This window comes from Patagioenas fasciata, chromosome 15 (genome assembly GCF_037038585.1).
Source record: "Patagioenas fasciata isolate bPatFas1 chromosome 15, bPatFas1.hap1, whole genome shotgun sequence".
NCBI classification, from domain to species: domain Eukaryota; kingdom Metazoa; phylum Chordata; class Aves; order Columbiformes; family Columbidae; genus Patagioenas; species Patagioenas fasciata.
In genome coordinates, this window is record NC_092534.1 from 12,253,790 (window position 1) to 12,274,431 (window position 20,642).

A 20,642-nucleotide genomic window follows, 5' to 3' on the forward strand; every position below is an offset into this window, starting at 1 on the left:
ATAGGGGCTCACCCAAAACCTGCTCTTTTGTGGCTAATTCAAGCATTTCCAGAGGTGGCTGCATTTTTCCTGAGTGTGATGATGTTGCTTTACATAACAGGGAAGAACTTTTCTGCCTGTAGCCGATAAAACTCTTTGGCCCATGCCAAAGGTCCCAACATGCCATCGGAAAGGTCCTTTTTGCCTGTAAGTCTTAGAGATGCTGCTGGGGGTTGCACTTTAGGGGGTCCCTGGGTTTCTGCTGGGATGAGGGGCTGGAGCAGCACCGTGTCAGCCAAACAAGCAGGGCCAGGGCGGCTGAGGTCCCGTTACTCACGTCTCTCTGGCTCCTCCTGAAGGAGACGGCCCCGTGTAGCTACAAACCGAGAGCCAACACCGCACAGATCGCTCCTCACCCGCAGAAGGAGCGATAACTTTGGATGGGATGAAAAGCAGGGTGTGAAAGCTGAGGGGAATACGGAACCAATGCTGCTTTTTCGATAGCATCATCCCTGCCCACTGCAGCTCCATCAGTGCAACAGAACCCATGTCCCCATTCAAACGAAGCTGAGGATCGGAGGGATACGGGCTGGCAGGGACTGTGCCTGGTAGGGGAAGGAGGAGCCGTGGGCAAAGCTGTAGATACCAACTGCTTTTACAGTGCTTCTCCAGGCAGGCAGCAAGACCAGAAACCCTCCAAAAACCAGAATACTTCGAGAGTGGGAGGGCAAGGTGGGCTCTCGCCTGCGGGACATAACCTTATTATTTCATCTTCCTCCCCCAAGGAGCTTGGATTTTGTACCCTAGGCTTCGATTTTGTATTCTGCTACCACTCTCTGACTCCCAAATCCCGACAATGGTAATAAATATTCCTCCTGCTTTGTTGTGAAGAGGTTTCTCGCTCAGCCTCAGCCCAGGCTGGGGCACGGAGCCGGTTTGAAAGGGCGATCCCGCTGTGCCGGGTTGCTCCAGGGCCACTGAGCCCTGGATGTCCTCGCTGTCCCCGCTCCTTGCCAGACCCCTTACAGAAAACCCGGCTGGCACAGAGCTGGGAGGTGGCTATTCATTCTCTAACCAAGGCACAGCTTTTTCTACTTTTTTTTTTTTCTGGGACATATATTTCATGTTGCTTTGTGCTATTTGTCTGTGGGATAAGCTGCTGCAATGGGAAGGCAAGACCGTGACTGTAAGGGGACAGGCAGCTACGAGACGAAAGGGATGGATGCTCAGGAGGGGAGCAGCTCCCAGTGGGTTGAAGTCCCCAAACTTGCACTCATCTTGGGCTAAAGGTTGGAATATCAGCCTGGCAATCACCTGGCAGTGGGACCGTGACACCCACCCATGTGGCTACTGGGACAAAATTGCTCTACAATGATGTGCCCACCAAGGAGCTTAAAGCATGACAGATTTCCTCTGTTTCCTGCGGACAACCATGACAGATACTTGTTTTATTGTTTGTATAGGTCGCCTGGAGTGAATCACATCCTTGGGCTCCAAAATAACTGGGGAGGTTTCTCCCTGGGGACTCGGTCACCCAGAGAAGAAACAGGAAAACAACAAGCTAAATATTAAGCGTATGCTTTAACGTGAAACCCAAAGGCAGCACTCACGGTAACACATTTCCCCCATATACCAAACTACTGTGGAATGAATGAAGAAGTTATTTCCAGATATCCTCAGCAAACACAAGCCTACTCATAGTGAAATTTTCCCCCCTAAACCCCTTAATTCTTCTGCAATCTAAGGAGATGGGCTTTATGGTTACTCAGTCTGGGGTAAAAGTCTGTGTTTTCCTACCTGGAGTGGACTTAAACAGTGAATTATTATTAGATATGTTATTGACTATTTCAGGGCACCAAACATCCAGACACCACAAGTCCCGTCCCTAGAGCATCCTTCCCTCCGAGCACCCCGGAGCTCGTTGCCCGGGAAGGTTACAGCACAAACAGGCCTGAAGATCTGCAGATCTTCGCTCAGCCCAGCCCTGCAACTTGTCCCAAGACCAAATCAAAGTACAAATCCCAGTTTTCATTTCATTTCATTTGTGCCAATTGCAGAAATCATCGGTTTGCCGCAGCCTTTCCCCAGATGAGCATCGGCTTCACGTCCCCATTTCTCACTGAGAGCATGTGGGGCCATTAGGGCTTTCCTGAATTCTTCCTTTCTGGAAGCCTTTTTTCTCTTAGGTGACATTAACCGAGAGCTCTGTCACTCCACCCCACTTTAATGATTTCCTCTGGAACATTTGGCGTTCAATAAACCAGTGTGTTCCCCATCTGAGGTGAATCTCCTGCAAAGAGAAGAAGAAAAGAAAACAAAACCAAAACCAAAAACCCAACAACCCCGTCCTGGGCAGACTGCACGCTTGTCGCCAGTGCCTGCCACCCTAATTATGCCGTGGAAGAATGTTCAGATGGCAGCAGGCCCTGAATGTTTCAGGCAGGATATTGCCTGCTCCTGGATGCAGCCGCTTTCGTCGCTGCAATAACATTTGCTATAATAAGCTGTTTTGGGGAAGGCGTGAGCGCGGTGTAGACGTTTTGGCCCAGCTGCTGCCCTTGCCTGGAGGTGGCTGAGGATGTGGGGGGGGTCTCTGAACCCGTCTCCTTGTGGGTACCGACCCCCATGCTTGGGGTGCGGACTCTACACAGGGAACCCCCGTGATGGGTCTGAGTTGGCAGGGAAAAGCAGGGGATGCTTTGGGGATGCTAAGGGGGTGTATCGCTCTCCTGCCTTCCCGCACGGGGAAAATCCAGGCTCGGCAGTCGGGATGGCTCCAGGCGGCTGCTGGGGCTGTGAACCATCCCCTCGGCCTCCAGCTTCTGTGCCAGAGCCTGGGCAGGCGCCTTGTCCTGCGGCCGGGCAGCCAGCCCAGCCGCCTCCTCCTCCCGCAGCCTCCTCCATCCTGCTGCCGGCAGCTGGGCCTCTGCCCGGCCCTGCCGACCTGGGCCAGGCGCCGGAGCTGAGCACGGCCGCCCTTTGCAAAGCTGCTCCTCTCCTGCGAGGCACCTTGTTCCCATGGCTCAGGATGAGACAAACTGACTAGGAGGGTTTTTTGCTTGGACGCTGGATCCAGCTGCTTGGGTAGGCTTAGCCCATGCAGGGTAAAACTCATTGGTTTTGCAGAGCCAAAGGCTGAGATGGCATTGGGGCATCTCGTTGGCCATGAAGCACCATCAGGTTGTCTCTGTACTGGGCCGAGAGCAAGTACTTGGCTGGGAACTCACTGCCAGAACAGCAGCCCTTTCCTGGGATCCATCTGGAGGTCCTGAGTCCATCATTTTCCATGGGATCTCTGCTTCTTCTTAGCCCAAAACAGGCCCTGTTCCCAGTCTGAGTTTTGCCAGATTTCCATTTCTGGGCTTTGGTTGTCCGGTGCTGGACCCTGCTGGGGTTTGCCAGTGACCAGCCCACCTTTTGGTTGGGTGGACATTTCTGCCCTGGGTGCCTTTGGTGTTTTTTCCAGAGAGAGCTGTCGGCTCTTGGCTGGCCAGGTGAAATGGGTTGGTCCCTCTCCAGCCTTTAGGGAACAAGGCACCAATTCAGGAGGAAATTTAGCATGTGCTCCTCTCCCATCACACCTAAACCTCTCCAGAAGTTACCCAAAGAGCAGGAAGATGGTTTTGGGATGTGTGCTGGAATGGCAATGTCATCCCACGCTCTCCTGGCCTGGGTGTTTCTCCTTGATCTACCACACAACCCATAGACAGACGGGGTCCATCGCCCGGTGTGTGATAAGATGGCTTTGTGCCAGCCTTGGGGACAGCACTAGAGGAGCTCTTCCGCATGCTTGATTCGCCCCCAAAATAGGATGATCAGAAACTGTTCTGAAGGGGGGGCCAGTGCAGAGCCATGGAAAAGCTCCCATGGACCCCTCCCCGAACCTTGGATCTGGTTCTGTTTTTGGGAACCATAAATAGAAGCCGAGTCACTCAAATATCCAGGACCTGTAAGAGCCATTCATAGCTGGAAATTAACAGCTACCGTCAGGCCCATCTGTGCACGCCCCAACCCCAGGTCGGATTCCTGCTCCCTCTGTTTAACCTGATGACCATAATTACACACTCGTTTATACACCCGACGGCACCTGAATGCTTTACAAGACAAACACCTAATCCCGCGTGGAAATTATAGCCACATAATATCTCTTTTCATTATTTGCTGAGGTGTTGAGTCTGATTACAGCACACACTGTTTGCTTTGTACCAGGGTAAAGCCCCTGTAATTTCTCTGCAAGTCAACATCATTCCAGCGAGGAGGCTGAAAATCTACAGGCTACTGTGCAAACGAGCTAGCAAATATTAATCCACAGTAAATGATCTGGGAGGTGGAGGCAGGGAAGGGGTTTGCAAGGTTATTTATACCCCACTCCCAGGATTAATAATACCAAATTTAAACAAAAAAAAGAGAAGAGGACGAAGGATGCGAAACATTCCTGCTGGCCGTTCTCCCTGGGGCTGGGCTCCTGGGGGAGCAGGAAGCTTTCCTGGGGGGCTGCTGATGGGAGAGAATTGTGCTGGTTCAGCACCCCGGATAAAGTCACTTAATAGTGCTCTGACTCAGTTTCCCCATCTTTAAACACAGAATATTAATGTAGTGTCCTACATGGACACGGTGCAGATGCTCAGTGCCGTGGCAATGGGCACCCCTAAATATATTTAAGGTGAGGATGTGTGAAAGGTCTCTGTCAGATGCTGTTTTCCCGAATGAACGGGGCTGGCTGACAGTGCCCAGCACCAGAGGGGACCTGCGCTGCCGCATGATGAGCACAGACACTTCATTCTTTATCAAGGAAGCATCAATGTCTGTGAATGAGACCCCTTTGCTGTGCCCCTGGAGCTCCCAGTGGGAGGACTGTGAAACCTCCTGGGTGTCCTATGATCGCCCAAAACTGACTTTCCCATCTGCTTCACAACAAGGATTCCACCTCCCCCAGTGCCGTGCTTGGGATCCAGCCTGCCCGCAGTCCTTGGGGTATTTCACACATGGGAGATCCCCTCGTTTCCCACCTTTGCAGACCCCCAGAAATGAGGATCTGGAGCCAGGGCCCCCACATCCCCCATGAGTCCCTCCAAGCTCTGTCCTGAGCAGGGCGGCAGCGGCAGCACCTCGTCCTGGCTCTGCATCCCGGCTCAAACGCTGCGCCCTTGGTCTCTCCCCAGGAAAAACACCACCTCGGACTGAGATGCAACAGGAGTGACGTTGTCTGGAAAGAAAGAAGGATTTGCTTTAACCAGCAGCGCGTGGGTTTGCAACCAAAGTATACAGGCGGGCTTCGGGCTAGACTGTACCCTGGAGCCCTGCCAGGCGATGGGCCGAATCCTGGGCTGCACCTCTGCTGTGCAAACTCCTGCTCGGCGGTTTCAGGGCAGTTCAGTCCGGGTTTCCACCGAGGGAGCTGGGGGGGAGCCGAGGTCATCCCGCTGCTCTCTGCCCCGTGCTCAAGCTGCTGTGGAGCCGGAGGGAACTCACGGCAAAACACCGGCAGCATCCGTGCTCCTGGTGCTCAGCTCCAGCGGTGGCGTGAGCGGGGGGTGATGTTATTGAAATCCATGTCAAACGGGTGTTAATGAAGGAAAACCAGGCCCGCGTATTGCATCCCCCTTAAATCTTTGTGAAAATGTGTTTGCGTGCTGGAGGGAGGAAGGTAATTATTGCTCCCAGTGGCAGATGGGGAATGGGGTATGGGGAGCACCGGGGGCCCTGGGGTCACCCCCAGTCCGCGCCAAGGTTAAACCAGCGCTGCCAAGCTGGTCCCACAGCATCCCAAACACCAGCTCCCACTGCCCTGGCTCTCTCTAAAACCCTTCAGATTAATTAGATCATATTTAATTTTAATTAAATTTAAAAATGCAAATGCAACTTGAACCATGCAAGCTGGACAGGGTGCGCCGGGTCACCGGCTTCACCGTCACACCACGCTCTGACTCCCGCGGGCACACGCGTGTGCGCACACACATATAAGCACACACACATATGTGCACACATGGCCACGTGCGTGTTCCCGGTGCCCGTACGGAGGGACGGGGGCCGTGCCGGGCCGAAACTCGCCCTCCCGGAGCTGGAGAGGCAGGGAGCTGTTTCTCCAGCGCTCAAGTTTTTCTTTCAGACTGCGAGCTGCCTTGCCAAGTGTTATAAAAATATATCAGTGTGAGCCAAAACATTTAGCACTCCACTTATTACTTTAAGGTTATAGGTTAAACAAATTCCTTCTCAGAATTTACTGTGTTCATTTTAGCTTCACAACACAGCCCTGCTAGCGGTAGATATATTTCACACTGTAATACCTCCCTTATGTATTGGAGGGGGGGAAAGGAGAAGAGGAAAGTAACTTTCTAAATTTTTATGTGAACAAAAGCTACTATATAAACTAGCTGAAAACAAGTCCTTTGCAAGAGATAGTTTGTAAAACTTATTTTCCAGTAACCAATAAACCAAGAATGAAAGGTAAAGTTTGTTTTTACCTTACCTAATAACTTTATTTTTTTTCTGAGGCTTGCCCTTTTTGTACAATAAAGCCTAAAAAGAAAATAAAGAGCTGAGTTCACACCTTGGGCAAGCAGGTGCAATTGTCCCCGTGAAAGTGCACCTCTGTGAGCCAGGCTTAGACCCCTCTGAGGTGGTGCAAGAATTCAGATAACGGGTATCTGCTGGAGTTATTTTACATGCAGCTCTAGGTTGGGAAGAAAAGATGTTTTGGAGAGTGAGGACTTCTGGTTTGCAGCCCTTACTTTGCTACTGTGCTCCCTCCAGCCCAACGCAATATAAATTCTGCCTTTTCTTGTCTGCTGGATGATCCACATAAACTAACTCCATCTTCACAGTCCACACGTGTGTCCCCATCACTGGTGGCTCGTGTCACCCCCGCTCTGCCCCGTGCAAGTCTCCTCCACACAACTCTATATGTAGAGTCTCTATAGTGGGGCTGATGCTTTTGTTCGACACTGGAGAAAACCTTCAAAGATGGGATGCAAAGCCAAGTCAAGGGCAATGCCAAGCGCAGTGACTACATGAGATGTAATGGTTACACCGTACGATGACATTTCTGTCTCATGGCAGGGGGCAGCTGGTCTGGAGTTGCTGGTGCAGGTGACCTTGGCTGTGTGAGGTGCAAATCAGTGATTGGGATGGGAGACAATGTGACCCTTTGGAAGGGACGGGGTGTGTGTTTTGGTGTATATCGGTGATAAAACTGCTTTTTTTTTGATGTTCAAAAGTGAAGCAGGAGGTTGGATAAGCAGCTCAGCCTGGGGCAAAGTGTCACTGATGTCCCCATCCCAGGGTGAGGGTCCTGCCCTGTGCAGGGCACCTCTCCCCTTGCAAATCAATTCTCCTTCCAAAACCACCCTGCAGAGAAGAGCTTTGCCATTGAGCAGCACTCTTTTGGGGTTTTTTGGACATCAGCAAACTGGCGATGGTGGCAGATGGTGAAACAGCCGTTTGTGTTGCAAAATGCTGAAGCCTGAAGTGCCCTGGAGCTGTTGGTACGACTTGCACTCATACAGGTACCAAAGCAGTTTGCAAAGTATAACTTCTGTGCAAAATCTGAAGCTATAGAGAAAAAAAAAGGAGATTTTAGAGCTGCTCTGGGCTGTCCTACAGCCCTGGTCGGGCATGGGGAGGGGGCTCATCTTGCCCTTGTATCCACTTGCAAATTATTTGCAAGATGAAGGGGCTCCAAGCTGCTGGCCCTGTTTCTGTGGAACAGATCTTAACAAAACGGGAAAAAAAAAAAGAAGTATTAGGTCCGGTTCATGTTTGGGGTTTGGATTTCGCATAGGAGGGGAGAGGGAAATCAGACATCGAGGTGTCATGTATGCGAGCTAATAAAACTGGGCCAGCAGATTGAAGATGGAGGAGCTGAGGGACTGTTTAGAGGTATCCGTCACATAAATGAGGAGGTGGAGGAAGTCTGGATGATAGTAACCCCATATTAAAAAATTCTGCCCTGTCAACAAGCGAAGAACTACATGGTGGAAATACGCCTGTGCTTGTTGAACTGTGAAACCAGATGTCTTAGAGCAATAACCATTGCACAGGAGGCGGGGAGGGCTGAGAGGAACACGTTTGCCTACGATTAAGAAAAAAATACATGCTGCTACAGCCGTGGTTTCAATTAAAATGGCTCAAACTAAATATTGTTCCTATTAATGGGATGTCCAGCTGTGACACCACCATGTAGTATCCTTACACATTCAGCACAGGCAACATCTGCAACATAATCCCAGCATCCAGACAGAGGAGCCGGGGAGCTGAGAGGCAGCTCACAATTTTCCCGGTGGCTCAGCCGAGATGAAAAGGCCCTCGTAGAAAAAGGGAAAAATACAGGCATGGGGGAGGCAGAAGGCGATGCGAACTGTGCCTAATTCATAATTTTGGGTAAATGAGGATTTTGGCATGCAGAATTGGGAACATGGCCTAAGCTCATGCTTTGGACACAACAGAAACAAGGCTTAGTTGCTGCAATGGGAAGAAACAACTGTGCTGGTTTTCCAAAGATTAAGACAGCTGGAAGAAGCAGCACTTTGATTCCTCACAGAATTAAACTTGTGTTTAAAAGAAATAAAATAGAAAAACCCAAACCAAGCCCAAGCTCCAGCTCTGGGAACTAATAGAATTGAGGTCTGCAGAACAGGAGCAGTTGCCACCACTTTGAGTGTTTCTTTGCAGTGCATAAACTCATCTGCGCTCTGGATATATATTATTCACCCCCCAAGCAAGATTTTATGTTTCTGTACATTTTTGAATGACTAGGGCCAAAATGTGCTTTGGTGAAAGTGTCTTAAATAAGAATTACAAGCAAATGTTGGGCTTACGTTAAACTGGATTCACATGCTGACTTGGCAATCGGATTCTTTCTGAAATCCCCCCATGAAGTCCTGTTCTTTAGAGATTACTACAAAGTGAAAGTAATGCCTTAGTGGCAAAGTAGGGGTTAAAATCACAGATCCGCTAGGACTTGGAAGACAGGTGGAAGAAAGCCCTTAGTTCCTGCTTGGGAAGGTAAAGGGATACTGAAGTGAAGCAGATATTAAGGCAACGGAGAGGAAAATCTGTGCCCTTGGACACTGGAATGAAACCTGTAAGAAAACATGATCTGTTGTGGGGGAAGAAGGGGAGGCAGGAAAGTGCTGACTTCTTTGTAGTGATTGAACATGAAGAAGTAATTTGGAAGAAAATTGTGTGTGTGTAAAATCACTGATTCTGCGGAGAAATAAATGAAGAGAAGAAAGATGTGGGGGCACATGGGAGGCTCGAGCCTTGCCCTCTTTGCGCTCTGGTTCTTGTCTCCAGGGAGGAGGAAGCAGCAGAGGTGATGGAGCAGCAGTAATGGGACAGAAGGGTGCTTGAAAACTGCCCTTTCAGTGACAGCTACTCAGATTTGTAACCCAAAAATGTGAAACTATTGCAAAAAATCGTAAAACACAGTAAATAATGGACTTCGTGTCTTGCTGAGTCAGAAATGTGAATTTTGCAGTCCCAGCCTCCTGGCACTGCCATGTGGGAACTCCGCAAAGTTGTTGAGCTGCGGCTGTGGACCTTGTCCTAGAGATATCTGAGAGCTTCTCTGGACACGTTCTAGAATCATCTCAGACATCCCTGCTCCCAACAAGGCGCTTCAAAGCTTTCCCAGGGCTGTCGCAGAGCTTCCCTGGAGCCTTTCCAGAGTCTCTTGGAAAGCGCGAGTTGGCAAAATCCGAAGTCACAGCTTGGCAATTTCCTAAAGTTGCAAGTCGGCGATTTTGGAAGTCACAAAATAAAGGAAACAGCTGTAAGTGACATGCAGTGGGACTGTGTTCCCTTAGGAGGCTTACAGAGACATGTTAACTCATGTTAAATTAGGTGTAAAATTAATCTTCACGATTTCCCTGTTGCTGTGTGTGTCATTAGCAGAGAGCAGAGTGCCCCTGGGCTGCCATGACATGTGTTTGTCTGCACGCTGGATATCGTACAGGATCTAAGCAGATGCTTCTTTATCCAAATAGCATGCACTGGGGATGGATTCGAGCCTTAAGTATAGAAAACTTGATGGTGCTGATAATGCAGAGCGTGCAGATGTGAACAGTGAGAGTCTGGCCTGCTTTACAGGATGATCAGCACATCGGTGACGGGTTGGCTTTGCCAGGATGTCTAGTCTCAAAACTGACATCTGGATCAGTTCCTCTGACGTAGGGAAGACACAGCAATGGAGTCCAAATCCTCTTTTAAACCTAATTAGATCACTCTTGTTGTCTTAATAGCAGTGAAAGGCTTGTTCCAGCCCTTGTTCCCACTTCCAAATCACTTTGAACTTGCTTGTATCATCAGCTACAAGTTGTTCCTTGGGCTCCTGCTTTGTAATGGGGCCCCTCATCTCTATAGCAGTAAGGAAAGAACAGACAGGATTTATTTGAAATAATTAGTTTCAAGAGGAGGCTATTTTACTGTGCACATGGATATTGCCAGCACATCTCTAACTTTCTGGTTCCATTGCAGCTTCAGACTTCACTAAAGCCCAAGCTCCAGCTCCAGGTTTCTCTAAGCTTTCTGGCAATTAAGAAAATTATTCAAAATTTGCAGTGTGTGCTCTTGGCTTCCTTCAGCTTTGCTCATGGAGGCCTTGTATAATTCTTTTTAGGACCACGATGAGGACCACGAGCCACTTCTCTGGGCAAACTTGGAGGGATTTTGGGAAACAAGAAAATCTCAGTCACAAGCGTTGGACACGAGTATCTCTGTGGGATTAGCTCTCCTGCTTGCTCTCTACAATTAATATTCTTCCTACACTTCAGTGTAGTGTTGCGGGTCAGCTGTTGGGGCTCCCAAAAGGATGTGTGAGTTACTCGGCCAGCGAGGCTGTTTGCAGATGTCTCAATTCGTCCCTCATCTTTCCATAGCACAGACCTCTGTTGATTTTGTTTGCACCTGCGGTGTTACTCACGCTGCCCTTGGGCTCCCACCAAGGCACACCTATGTTCACCCAGAGCTTCTCTACGGAGCCACCCACTCACCAGCACCAAGGGAAGGTTTTCCTTCTCCAGATGGTTTCTCTGCTGGCATCCCAGCTGTGTGTTCATCAACTTGTCCCTCCACACAGGTAACGCAGATCCCAGCTCCAACCAAATTCCTCAACTCCAACCAAACTCATCCTGTTTAAGCCCCTCTTTCAGTGGCAAAGCACAAAAATCTCCAGCTTTTTTCCACCCAACGCCTGAACTCTTGTCTCCCCCAGCATCCCCAGGCTCCTGGAAACACGGCTGCTTTGTCTCACACCAACGCTGCTTTCCCTGCGTGGTGGAAGGCTGCTTGTGCATACATGGCTTGTGTGGCTTTTATTTTTTCGCTGGGACAAGGAGCAGTGTAATGTCTGTCTGCTTTTCCTGCTTGTCTAGTTCTTCGAAACCACATGTTCTTCCTTCCCCGGCAACTTCTTATTTATTAATCTGCAAAAACAAGGCTGCGGACTTTTTTCGCAGCAGCAGCAGCAGCAGCGGTGAGTTGGCCCGAGTCCAAGGAGACCCTTAGTCACTTCATTTACACAGGCTGCAATAAGAGGAGGGCGAACCCGTCGGGGAGCAATTCGAACATTCAGACGCCTGCACCAAACTCTCATTTCTACCTCATTAACTTTACAGTTTGACAACTTCACAAGCCAGGGACTTCTGTCGTGATTGCTGCTGCACAGCCAAGTGGCAGACACCTTCTTGCAGCGTGCAGGCTCGCTTCAGGTACGGTTGCAATGGATTTTCCTTCCAGTGTAGGGAGTAAGTCCCAGCTCTTGGCTGGTAGGGTGTCCCCGCGGGTCACAGCCCCATTTGCGTAGTAATTGTCTGCAAGCTCTTGTCACAGCCTCTGCTGCTCCAGGTGTGTGCCTGGCAATGGTCTGACACACCATGAATGAGTCCGTTCTTGCTTTTGCCTAGACAGAGAAAAAAAATCAGACTTATGTCAAAGTTATTTAAAATGAATTAACTAAGCCTGACTTTACCTGTTTTGTTTCTGGAGATGCAGCTTTAGCTGGCAGGAGCATGGAATACGTCAATAGCGTGAGCTGGTTTGATGATGCTGAATCAATGCTGGCTCAGCAGGCAGAGTTTGGACCACGCTTCACTAATTTAAGTTAATGAAAGGGGGTGGGGGAAAAATGCAGGGTTCCCCTTTTGTTGGGCAAGCCTTTGGGCAGAATGTGGAAGACCATTGCCCACTCATGCTCTGGGATTTTGTCTTCATTCTCCCTTTGGCCCTGATGCTGGACCTGTTGTTCAACCAGGCGGTGCTCACGCATCTACATGGTCCTGCTGAACACACAGAGACTGCTTGGGTGTGATACATGTGAGAGTTTCCCACGTCAGATCCTTGGGACTTACACTCCCCACTTTTGCAGTGCAAGGCTGCAAGTTGTCAGTAGTGTCAGATGCCAAAAATCAGTGTTTCTTGAGATCTATGCCCTGTTCACACTAATAGAGCCTCTAGAAAAAAAACAAACTTGCATGGCCACATGTGGATCTGTAAAAGCAGAAGAGAATGCAGTGCTCTCTTCAGAATGTTGAGTGGATCTCAAATGAGTTAAAAGCTCTGAGTTTTTTGCCTTGCCACAATGAACGTGACTCAAAGGTATCCAGGGAGAGCCGGTGGGTTGGAAACACAACTTTTATAGCCCTTTTTCTCTTTGTAAGGATGTTTTAACCCTTCAGAATTTCCAAGAGGTTATTGCACAGCCTGATGCTACGGGATGTGAGCTGAGCTGTGCTGGAGTGGAGGTTTCCAGGAGGGAGCAGGAACAGCAGCATGACCTGAAGTGCCTGAGGAGAAACCCAGAAACAATAGTTGGGAAAGGTTATGGATTCTCGTGCTTCAGTGCTCTGCATAGCTCTGATTAACAGGGGTAAAGACAAAACTTCCCTATCGGGCACGTTGGCCCGTGGCTTCCCGTTCACACTTTTCCTCTCAAGCAGTTGACCTGAGTCACTCCTGAAGATGAGGGAGACCCTATTCAATTAAATTCCTCACTCAAAGCCCAGTGTAGGGATTCCTACAACTCCAAGATGAGCTGTTTTATTGAGTAGGCAGCTTATGCATCCATCAGTGCCTGGAGTTTCAGGTCCAGCCCTGGCTCTTGGAGATAGAAAGCTTTAGATGATAGCTCAGAGGCCTACCAAGGTAGCATAGATTTGTCCTCAGTGAGATATACATCACCAAGGCAGCAATACAATGATTCAATCTTTGCACATTGACCTAGTTTGAGATTTCAGACCCTTTCAGTAGCTCAGACTGATCTCACAGCTAAAAAAATGTATACAGAACAGGAATCTAACTGGGAAAATGGCTTGTCATCTGGTGTTCCTTGGCCCACGCAACAATGGAGACACAAAGATGCCTTTCCAGAAACCTTCCCAGGTTCCTCTTCAACCCAAAGGCCATATCACAGGGAAATTACACTGGAACATGAACGAGAAATGTGTTTGGCTGTAGAGAGGCTGCTCGGTGGGACGAGAGCTGGTTCATCTGAGGGAACATGGGGAGGTCAAGGGAGGGACCAAAGAGGAAGGTGAGAAGAAGAATGTTGCTGGGTATTGCACAGTAAAACCTTTGTTTGTTGTTACGTGTGAAGCACCATAGATGCAGAGATGATGTTTCTTCCTGGTAGCAAGAGCAAATGACAGAATAAAGTCCTTCCTTAACCTGAGAGCACTGAGATTAGATAAAACCTTGTCCATGTAGTGCAGAATCTTATCTTGCACCCAACACCACTAAGAGGTTCAAGGCACCCTGAAGGTGTGGAATTAATCGTTGCCTTTCCTAAGACACGTTTGCAATGTGTAGGTGTCTTCTCCTCTCACAGTGGATAATCCAGCAAATGCTTTGTCCTGCAGATCAAGCCAAAGAGATGATCCCCTGGACTTTCCTGAGGGTCAGTGCAGAGCAGAGGGTCAGCCGTGGGCATCTTTAATCAGGAACAGTTAAAAGGGACAGCACAGTTCCACTCTGAAAGATTAAGAGGCAGAAGAAGATAAAGCATGTGGCATAACCCCCTCCAGTTATAAAGTGCTTCTATTTTCCCTTTCCTCTAATAGAAGATCAAAGAGGTGTTTGATGAAATTAAAACTTTGGGCCAGCTCTTTTGATGGCATAAATTGACTTCACTCCAACTTAGTGCAGGTGAGAATCTGACTTTATCTATTTAAATAAAACTGGTGCAGTACAATAGGTTATAAACTTGTGGAACTTACCATTGCAAGGTTATTATTACAGCAAATAGCTTAATAGATGCCAAAATGGTTAGACTTATGTATGTGAATTAGAATAGAAAAGGTCATGTCTGTAACAAAATGTAGAATATCAAGCTAGGTTAGTTCATCAGAAAACGAACAAAGGGATGATATGCTTAGAAAAATCTGGTGAATCCCTTGAACACTTTGAAACCAGCCCCTTGTTCCAGCCGCAGTTTGCTGCGCGGCGTTGGTTGGGCAAAGGGTTGGGCACAAAATACCCACAAGGTGAATTTCATGGAAAGTCTTGATCTTCCCTGAGTATGAGTGGATCAAACTCCTGATGAAAGCTCATTACTCCCTTGTTATTATTCACTTGAGACTGAGCTGGTGGTTGAAACCAGGAATCTTGACTTTCAGTTCACCTCCTGCAGATTCCTGGTATCTCCACCCCAAAGGGTTGATCTCGGCCACAAAGCAGAAGTTGTGCCGCTGAGTTCACCTTCCCGGGTGGGGTCAGAACGGTGGGCACAGCTCATTGCAGTTGTCTGGAGGGCAGAAAATACTGTTTTCTGATAAATTAATGATTACCCATGACGAGCAGCCTGTCTCTGCTACCAGCAGGTAGAAGTGATGCCCTTCTCATTCTGGGTGCCACCACCCTGCCACGGTCCTGTCCCTCTCCCACATTGAATCATCACACAGGCTGTATTCAGTCATGCAGCAAATTAAACCTGGAGAAAGATGTTTCCGGTTGTTCCAGATTAATTGGGTTGCCCAGGCTGAGTCCTGTGGGGCTCCATTGCTCCTGGTGGCGGTGGCATGGTGATGACATTTCCTGTGTCCTGAGGACACTGCCACTCCCCAGCCCTTCTGCTGAATCCCAAAATAACCCACCTAAACCATCCTAACAGTCTTGCAGCTCACTGGTGGGGGAGCGGCAAACATTTGGACACTTGTTGCAGAGCATAAAATAATGGATTATTATCTTTATTAGCAGCAGAGGTTGAAGAAGTTCCCTATAAACCATGGTCACATCAGCACATTTCGATCATCACTATCTATAATGCTTTTTGGTGCAACGAAGCAGGCTCTGAAACAAGGATTACATTTAACAAAAGAGCATTTCATCTTTAAAAACAAAATCTTTGCCCTCTAACAAGTCTTTCCGCTGTGTTTATCAGTTGGTGTCTGTCTGCAGTGCTCAAGGCAGGTGTTGTTGGTGGGACAGACTGCAGCCAGGACCACTTTTTAATGGGAAGGAACATTTCTGCAGATGCAGATTGTAGAGAAAATCAGAAGGATGAGCACACACCTCTCCTGACAGGCACGATATGATGCTGGCTGCGCTGAGGTGACTCCTCATGTGTGTCTGAGGGAGGCTTGGAGGACATTGCCCCACGGGTGTCAGTGGAGGGACGAAGACTGGATCCTCCCTGGTGCTCCCAGAGCTGCTCCCTGTGCCCTCGATCAGCCGCGGCTGCTGGAAGGAGCTCAGGGCTCATTTCTCCAAATAACTTCTCACTCAGCACCTACCTGCCCTCAGTACCACCGTTTTGCCCACTTCAGACGCTGGGTAATTTTAAGTGAATTCTCAATTCATGCACAGACAGCACGTCTGTTCTGTTATTTATTTTGCGTGATCCACCAAGAGTTAAAGGAGAAGAAAACATTTGGCTTTTAGTGGTTTACAAAGCCTCATTACAGCTGAAATAAAGTAACCACTAAATCTTGTGTGGTTACAGAGGTCACTGCCGTTCTGGCACGGTGGCGCCAATTCCGAGGCAGGAATTTCATTTTCCTCCCAGGAAAAGTGTGCACAAAGTTGAAGGGATGACAAGGGGCTGTCTGGCTGGGCGGCACCGGGGAGCACAAGGGCTCTTTCATGGGGGGCAGTGCGGGGGGGACGCCGGGGCGTGCAGTCCCCTGGGATGCAGTGATGCTTGTGTGCTGGTCCCCGGTCCCCTCTAGAGCAGGGACAGCGTGCTGTGTTCATGAGCTCCCCGATGCTCGACGCTGCTTCGACTGGGGAGCTCAGAGGGGCTCGCAAGTGGCTTTGAAACTTGCCTGGCTGTGCTGTGAAATAAGTAGGTATTACTTGACTGTACGCAGGGCTGGAGGTGAGCCAGGAAAAGATCGAGCCTTGTAAGCGTGTTTTTCAAAATGTCAAATGCTGGGGACACATTTGGATGCATCAGGAGGGGATACACATCTCTAACCCCTGTGCCAGGAGGAATTGAAGCTGGGGGGGCTGTCAGCACCCCGACCGAGGTGTAAACGCATCTGCGATGCAGAGGAAGATGCTGAAGCCTGAGGCTGGGTACCAGTGGACAACAGGTCCCCAAGAACTGCTGTGTCCAGTGATTTGTCATCTGGACAGAAGCCAACATTTGCAGGAAAATTTCTTCCCGGTGGGTATGTATTGATAGCTCTAGACTGGGTCTCCCGTAGCAATGAACTGAAATGTTGCATTTCCACAGCAGAGTAGGGATGGGAGAGGACAGAGCGGAGAGCCGGGTGGTGCCAGCCGAAGGAGTTTGTTGCCACCAGCACTTTGCTTGTCTGGCCACGGGCGATTCCTAACAAGGCTGAATTTCGGCATAGCAGAGGCTGCCGACCCAACCTGTGTGTCTCCTGCAAACCTCTGGTGCACACGGCGATGCTCAGGAAAAAAGAGACACATTAAATCCTGAGAAACGCTGGTACAGACATTCATTCGTATTTAAAATGGCCTTAATTCAATTTCTTACATCATATGCCAAGTGAATCAAGATGAGTTGTATCAATGGCATTTGGATTCTGAATGGAGAGGTCTGCTTGGAGTTTTAAGGTGGTTGAACGGATCTGCTCTAAAGCCACACCTTTAATGAACTGGAATTAATTTTCCTGAGTGTCACTGCATGCAAACAGAGCCTAAGTTGATTTTAAAAAGAAAATTCCAGACTCAGCTTCTTTCCATTCACTTCTGTTCAGCATGCCACCAGCACAGCAAATTCAATAAAGCTGATTTATTTAATAAGTGTACTACAACAAATTAAATTAAACACATTTAATACAAACAAATGATGCACCTCATTTAAATGTTAGCTTCTTAATTAAAACCCAGCCATTGTGCTTTGCCCTTTTATTGGCTTCCTAGCGAAGCACGGTTGTAAAGTTACTTAACACACACACTCAATTACTGCTCTCAGGTTATACAGCTCACCTCCTTCTCCTCCAGATGGGTTTTACAAGGAGGGAGGTTTGTTCCCAGCGCAATCAGCACCGCGGCTGCTGAGCTGGGGCTGGACGTGCAGCGGCTGCCGATGGTGGCAGAGGTCGGGGGATTTACAGAGCCCCAGGTGCCGGGTTGTGGCGTCTCTCAGTAGCAGCAGCACTGGTTGCTGCTCCCAAGGGAGCTCATTCAGTGCTTATCAGGACATCATAGAATGGTTTAGGTTGGAAAAGATCTCTATGATCACTGAGTCCAACCGTTACCCCAACCCTGGCACTGCCCCACGTCCCTGAGAACCTCATCTCCGTCTGCTCAACCCCTCCAGGGATGGTGGCTCCACCACTGCCCTGGGCAGCCTGTTCCAATGCCCGACAACCAGAAATTTTTGCTAATATTCAATCTAAACCTCCCTGGCACAGCCTGAGGTGCTTTCCTCTCATCCTGCCACTTATTGCCTGGGAAAAGAGACAAACACCCACCTTACTACAACCTCCTCTCAGGAACAATGTATTTTAGACTTTTCAGCCTTTTTTTCCTGCATGGCTGATGTCAACAGCATGGATATTTTTCATAAATTTTATCTTCTATATCTTGTGCTCTACTGTTGTGACAAGAGCTGGGGAGAGAAGCGAACTGAGTTTATGGGAAAAATCTCAGCTCACTGGGTCCATGCACTGTGCTTACAGCTCTGGAGGGGGAGCTTGGACCCAGCTTTGCACTGGGGAGGGCAATGTTAGACCGGGCTTTAGTCTGCAAAGAACCTGATGGGAGCAGCCCTTGGATGTGGAGCTTGAACAGATCTTCTCCTTTCCAAGCAAACCCAACCTGGCTGTTATGGTGCTTTGCACAATAAAATTCCCCCGTGCAAGACCTGGTGCAGGTTCATCCCCAGTAAAACCCGCCTTTCCTGCACTCGCTTCCTGAACTGTGTGTCAGTCATGAGAAGGCAAATGAAAGATTGTTTGAGACAAAACACGGCATGAGGAGTGGTGCTATTGCTGACACAGCCTTTGATTTACGGCCCTGGAAGCTGCAGCAAGTCCCGTGCAATCAGCATCCGACCTGAGAGAGAAGAAAGGCCGAGCTCTGGGGACACCGCGGGGCACAGGGTGACAGTGCTGCTCGCAGGCAGAGCACTGTCTGTCCCTGGGATGCTTTGTTTTGAAAACAACCATCCAGCTCTAATTGCCAATCTACGTTTTTTTTCATTATTCTGAAGACATAACGCTCTGTTCTCGCTGCTGTTTGCACTGGCAGCGCTCCACCTAACACAAGGTTCAAGAGAGGAATACGATTTCTCGTCCTTCCGTATCTCATTTGTTTGGGCATCATTTCTGCCTAATCCCCAGTTAATTACTTTAAGATGACGGCTTCCATGGATGAAAGAGCACCTTTGTGCTTGCTGTATTTTAGCGCTTACATATCATGGTTTAGGAACACAACTCTGTTAGCAGATGAAACATAACAAGCAGTTTTGGCCTTCGCCTCCCTTGGGAGATGCTTTACCACCAAGCAAGACTCTGGCTTCTGTAGCACGAGTGGGTCAATCAGGGGTTTTCTCTTCTTCGTGGTTTTATTATTTCTTTTCCACAAATAGTTTCCAAAAATGTTGGTGGGGATTAAAAGGACTTACAAAACCTTGACATCCTTCATTAGGAAGATAATTTTATGGCCAGTCCTACTCAAAATATGTCAGCTTTGCAACGTGAACTTCTGTTTAAGCTAAAGGGGTAACACTAATAAGAAATAGCAACAGTATGTTATGATTTTCTGTAAGAACAAGACACTTTTGAAAGGTGAAATGCCTGGCAATACTGTTCCACGTGTTTCTGTCTTACCGCTTTGTGGTAAGAAAATCTTAAACCAACTTCCTGACCAACAACTACCAATGTGCTAATTACTGAGAAATCAAAAGAGGAACAATTTACCGAGGCTAAAAGGAATACAACACAGCGTATGTAATAGAAATGAAGTGGCAGAAGTCAAGTTTATTTTTGGAAAGCTTTTGTTTTCGATTTACTTACATGAATCAGCATCACGTTATATAGAAAATGGTGATTTCCAGCCTGCAAACCTGTTTTCCTTGATACTTGGGACACCGCAGCTACACAAGATGAGTGTCTCTGTTAGTAGTTTGCCGCCAGACACCCGTTTGTTGCATAGGAAAGTAATTTCTTGGCATGGTAATCTCTCTCCTTCAATATCTTGGTCTTAATTCTGACTTTTTTGTAACATCTTAATTATATGTATCTTCATCAAAGTGATTGGAGTAAGAAGTCTGCAGAGGAACGAGCAATATTATGACCACAGCGTTTATTCTGAGAGCAAACTGAAGATCTGTGTCGTTCAGCATCAATGATCTAATCCCACATGAAAGCAAACTCCTTGCTTTATTATACTGTGGGTTTATTTTCTTCACTGATATAGCAAATTCAAACCTTTTCATTAGCTGGATGGTTTTAGCCCTGTAATGCTCTCACTGATGTCATGTAGTTGATATTTGTGGTTCATTCCCCTTCCCAGGAAAAGCCGTTTGATTTTTGCTGGTGGACTCTGACTACCCTCTGTGCACAATTTACTGAATACGAGGGAGGAAATTTCCCCTCTTGGCTGAGAAGCCGCATTTGAAGTTTTCTTCTAAAGCTTTCCACCATCTTTTGCAATCACAGTGATATTTACTGCCATCATCCATGATCTATGAGTAAAGAAAAAGTCTTCTGGTTGTCTCTGTAAAGGAGAAAAGCCATTTGTGTATACAGTCTCTTTATTTTATTGTATGAATTGAATGTTTACTCGTACACGAGGTGATAAGGTGGTTTTGCTGATGTGTCATACAGGCACAAGCAGCTGGATGAGCTCTTGTCCCCTTGGCGTGGTGTTTTCTGAGTCTTCTGCCATGGAGGTCAAACCAGAGAACGAGACCTGAATTTCAAATACCTCTCAACTACATAGTGTGTGGATGATGTATCTACAGAGAGAGAAGAAAAATAAGGGTGTGAGAATGAACATAGGCTAAAACGATTACAAATAGAAAATGGGAATAAATGTCATCATAGGTATAGGAGAGCTTCTAGCTGCCTACAAAGCAGGGATAAAATAATTATTCTAGAGTTTAGTAGAAATTCTGCTTTACATCTTTGGGGTAATTTATGAATCTCAGTTAATTCCAACCTACAGCATCTCTATAAAGAACAAACCCAGTTTCCAGGTGGGGTAAGTCATAAACCAGGAGGCCTGACTAGAGAAACATGAGACGCGTG